The sequence below is a fragment of the Crocodylus porosus genome, unplaced genomic scaffold (genome assembly GCF_001723895.1).
Source record: "Crocodylus porosus isolate Cpor-Errol unplaced genomic scaffold, CroPor_comp1, whole genome shotgun sequence".
In the NCBI taxonomy this organism is placed as follows: domain Eukaryota; kingdom Metazoa; phylum Chordata; order Crocodylia; family Crocodylidae; genus Crocodylus; species Crocodylus porosus.
This window is the reverse complement of record NW_017728913.1, coordinates 28682141-28687251: the sequence shown is the minus strand read 5'-3', so window position 1 is coordinate 28687251 and position 5111 is coordinate 28682141. Positions and strand designations below refer to the sequence as shown.

Sequence of the window (5111 nt, the reverse complement as noted above, 5' to 3'; positions counted from 1 at the left end):
TATAATCTGTAGTAAAAATTTTGTTTATAAAAGTAAAATCAAGATTATATTGGCTGGGAATAGTTCCATTGATATTATTTTGTTATAGTTTCTCAGAAAAACTGAAAACCTTCAGGTTAGATGTATAATTCCTGCCAGATCCCACTTAGTTCCTTGCAGAAAAAGCATTTATTAAGTCTGTCTAAGGCAGAAGTGTCAAACACATGGGCCAGTTCTGGCCCACAGAACCCTGCCACATGACACTGCCACACAGCGCTGCACCTGGGTCAGAGTAGACCCAAACAAGGGCGCTGCATGAGGCATAGTCTGGCTGAAGGCACATAGCTCAGACCCCAGACCAGTCAGAGCCAGAATCACACTACACAGTGCCCACCCTGATGAGACTGTGCCACCTGCGGTGCCTACTCTGGGAACCATGCCACACAGCACCCACCACAGTAGTTTGGGACCCAAACTGCATGCAGTGCCCATAGGCCTTAAGGTACTGATTGTCATCCATGTTGCAGTTACTTGTCTAACAGATACAAAACATGTATCATGTAAAATTCCCTTTTGTCTAAAAAGTAGAAACACATTATGGAATTCCAAGTTGAACACTGTCAGAATTCACTAGCAGCGAACCACACAATTAACTCAATTTTCCACACAGCCATCACTAAAGTCTATGTAAGTCTCTTCAACACAAATATTAGCTTTGCAAGGGAAAATGGTAAATTCCTAGAAAAGCAAGAATTTGTTAATAACGCTGCATTATAAGCAACACCCCTGAAAAGCTACAAAGATACAATACCTGGCATTAAATGGAAGGCTGCAGGACTCCAAATCAGTCTATGTCCAAACAAACACCCTTGAAATGCAAACATGAAGCCACAACCTCAGATTAGAAGGCAAGCGTTAAGAAAGTAGAAGAAATTCATATACCTGGGTGACAATAAACAAAAATCTCAAGAAGGAAGTGGCATCCATGGTAGAAAAGGGATACCCACCAAAATTACAAATATATGAAAAGAAAAGATATACAGCACCATAACATGCCACTGTGAGAACTATTAATTTACCAAAACAATGGACAGAAATTAGATGCTTTTGGAAAATTGGGCCAACAAAAGATTCTGGAAGCAGATGGGAAGAGTTACTATCAACTAGATCTGAGAAATCACTAGCCAGTGGCTTATCTCCACCAGAGATAAAAGGAAGCACATTATTTAGGTCATGTACTCTACTTGCCAAAGTCCTACACAAAGCTATCCAGTACAAAGGTGTAAAACTCATTTGGCCCACAGAGCCGCTCTGCCCAGCTCTACGCCACCACTGGTCCACCCTGCTCCACGGGGCCCCCCAAAGCACAGGGCCCAAGGCAGTCGCCCCAATTCACACCCCGCCTCCCCCCGGGACAGTCCTGGGTATACGTATTGGATTCAAGACTCAGGGGCTGGACTATAAGGCTTCATATCTGAAGCCAGCCCTCAAGCTGTATCTGACACTCCTGATTTAGTAGGAATCAATGAAAAAAAGGGGGTTTAAGAGAAACTTTAAGAAAAACCCTTAGAACAGACCACAAAACAGTTAAGTGTCACCCATGAAGAACAGGGAAGAGCTGCAGTATCAAATGACCACCTCCATCAAAGTGTGGAGGACACCAGCTCCCACCTTTTGGGTCAATGCCAGGGGCGGGGCACAGAGGATAAGTAAATGTTAAACAAAAACAAAGAGACCAAAAAGGAAGTTAATAGCTGTGCTGGCCTGTTTTCAAACAAAAGAACCTTGCAAAAAGACTTGTAAAAGAATCTTTAACCCATCCTCAGCAGACCACAGAAAACTACTGCAGCAGCCAGAAAAGCTGCAGAAGACATGGGAATTGTTTGAAAATGTAAAGGTTTCCTGTCTTCCCCTGTGTTAAAACAGCAGCTGATACAGCTATATTACGATCATTGGAAACTTTGGAAGCTGTGACAATACAAAACATAATAATACAAAAGATTAAGTGAATTCGACTGATTAATACACAGCATATCGTTTACGGCAGGCACATCTCCTGGCACTTTACTGTGGAGTTGAATAATTAGCTCCTCAGTAAAGCATCACCATCTACACATGCGTCAGCATCAGTGTGCAGTTGATTAATTAACTGTGCCATAAAATAACACTGTCCAAGACAGTACTATTTTACAGCACAGTAACTTACTGCACCAAAATGTACACATAAATGGTGACCGGGGCTGGCTGGACCATGAGGGCTCAAAAGCGCATGGGCTGTCTGCTCCCCAGACCTGCACCCAGAGCTGAACTCTCCCCCACCCCCGAGCACCCTGCCAGCCCAGGGCTGCTCCACCCTGGCTCTAACCTCTAGGGTCCTGGGTGAATGTGAAGAGACTACCTATGGGAAAAGCTGACTCTCGTGTGAACTGCACCAGAGCTCATCACATCACCATAATGGCACCTGTAGATTCACCAAATATGTAATTCAAAACATAGCATAATATTTAATGTTATGCATTTAATCAGGAAATAAATAGGGACAATTGCTCTCCACAAGCACAGTCAAACTGAATTGTAAAACATTCCAGAAATAACATTTGCTGACTTTCTGCAATTCTAACTGCCTTTTGACTACAGACTTAAAAGTTCAATATGTTGAGCTTATCAAAAAGTAAAGTGAAAAAGTTATTTGATAAGTACTTATTCAATTATCACTCATTTTCTTCCAGAGTACAGGTTTCCCTCGCTTTATGCAGGTTCTGTTGTGTGAATTCACTCCTATGCAATGACCCTTTTTATACCAAAAATTCATTATATGTGAGGTAATTCACTTTATGCAATCAGTGTGATGGAAGCCCAGAGTCAGCTGGTTTGTGGGAGTGACACATACCAAAACAGTCTCCTATGTGGATCTGTGCTTCTCACTCATCGTCTGCCATGTGTCTCTGTAGCCACCATCCCCATTACGGTAACATTCACAACCACCTTGTGCTCATGTGTACTGTTTGCTGTTGGCAAGTACCAAAATTGCCTCGCAAAAGTGGTAGAAGTGGGTCTGGGGGTCAGTACTATCAAGGTCTTGGAACATATCCCTATTTGTTACATTGTACAGTGGGTTCCCTTTATGCGAAAGAGAGTTATGTGCCGTTTTCCAGGAATGCATGTTCAGCATAATGCTAGAAAGACCTGCACTCTTAAACACAGTCAAAAAGGCATAAACAAGATCCAAAGACTAGAATATGAAACAAAGTCAATAGTAACAGGATGCAGATCTTTAACAGTGAGGATAATTAACACGTGGTAGTTTACAAGGAAAATGTAGCAGATTCTCTATCATTTGTTTTCCTAAATCAAGATTAGACGTCTTGCTGAAAGATGTGTTTTAGTACAACAAGTTATTCGGTTTGTTGCAGAAATTACAGAGTGAACTCCTACACTGGAGAGAGAAATTACAAAGTGAAATCCTATACCTTCCAGTCTCTTCCAAACTTAAAATCTGTGGTAGTGCTAGCACAATGTAGCCATGATGGTCCTGAAATAATGCAAGAGACAAGGATTTCTTAGGGTGGTATCTTTTATTGGACCAGCTGCCTGGCTGGGATGGAGTCAGGCAAACTGGATGAGAATGAGGAATGCTTTGCATACAAAACCTTGCCAAACTGCATCCCAACAAGGCAGAGTCCAATAAAGGACAGCACCTCAAGAAATCCTTGCCCATCACTTCAAATCGATGAATGGTTGGGAGCACCATTCAGAGCCAATCAAGCAGAGATCTCATTTCCCTCTCGATTTAGCAACTTCCTTCACAGAAACAGTCTACTTCCCTTCTCAGAGCCGTCACCCAGCCACACCATCCCTTGGAGATGCCAGGACCTGGGGCACCTGAGGATGGGGGTGGGTTGGTTTACCCCTTGCGCCTGGCTGGTTGGGACACCTCCATTCAGCAGTTCCTGGCTGTAGCCGCATTGGCCCAAGGCAGGGGTTTTCAACCTTTTTGGGTTAGTGTACCCCCAGCAGCTGGTCAAGAAGGCAGAAGCCCCCTGGCAGCCAGAGGAGCATGGGGGGGGGCGGGGGAGGAGGTGGTCCCTCAGCAGCCAATCCACATGGAGGGGAGGTCCCCACATACCCCTGTTTGAAAACCTCTGGTCTATGGACATTGGCAGCCAAGGCTCTTTGGGTAAACACAGTATCTTTTATTAGACCAACTAAATCGTTCAGAAAATTGTTCTTGGCAAGTGTTGGGGTATCAACACCCTTCTTCAGGCACTGGAGAAACTCTGCTGTTGACTGAGTGAGTCTCTCCAATGCCTGAAGTAGGGTGGTTGAGTCCCAAAGCTTACCAAGAACAATTTCCCCAACTAAACTGGTGTAATCCAAGATACCACATCTGCTCAAAGAATCTCGTCTGCTCACCTCCATTCAGCAGGGCTTTTTGCCAGCTCTGCCCCCTCCTCCCCCCAAGCTAGAGGTAAAGGGCTCCACAGAGACAAGGGAAAACCTCGGGGAGCCTGCCTTGCTTTCGCCCCTAGGACAAGAGGCTGTATCCCCAAACATTGCTTCTGCCCTCCACAGCCCGCACTGCGGGGCGCAGGCGGAAGGGAACGTGCCGCCGCCCTGGAGGAAGGGCCAGAAGAACGCAAAGGGCAGACATCTCAGCCTCGCTCTGGCCCCAGGCCCCCCGGCCCCGCGGGCCCACCCGCCCCTACCTGCCTACGGCGGGAGACCCCGCGCGCTGCGACACCTCCGACGTCACCAGCAGGGGAAGGCTGAGAAGGGGGGCGAGAACGAAAACCAATCCTGTTTCCCGGGTAACCGGGCGGCCCCGCATCCTCCACCCAGCCGCCCGCTGATTGGACGCGGCTACCCGGCAGTTGGGAGGGGGGTTTCGGTTACCAGAGCAACGGAGCAACGCCCCTTATGTGTGTCTGAGCCGCAGCCCCGCTCTTTGCGGATGCGCCGCGCGGGGACCGGGGGTGGGGGGGAGCGCAGCTCTACGGGGGTCTTTATCGGGTGGTCTCCTCATGCCTCAGCTTGGCTCCTCTTCCCGCAGGCAGCCTGCACAGCGGAGTCATGGCTGGAGCCCCAGTTAGTGTCGCTTACTGGTCAAGGGGGGAGAGCGAGGGAGCTGGGAT

The 5111-nt window shown here is 47.0% G+C and overlaps 1 protein-coding gene across 3 annotated transcripts in view; it reads right to left on the bottom strand.

Annotated features, from left to right (window-relative positions):
* Positions 1–4786, bottom strand: part of WDR17 (WD repeat domain 17) — a 108891-nt gene extending 104105 nt beyond the window's left edge. For 2 of the 3 annotated variants that reach the window (XM_019534636.1, XM_019534637.1), the window contains exon 1: positions 4686–4784. The gene's annotated coding sequence lies outside the window, so the exon portion shown is untranslated. Of the gene's footprint in view, positions 1–4685 lie in introns of all 3 variants that reach the window. The other variant, XM_019534638.1, reaches the window with a different exon arrangement.
* Between the last annotated feature and the right edge of the window lie 325 nt (positions 4787–5111).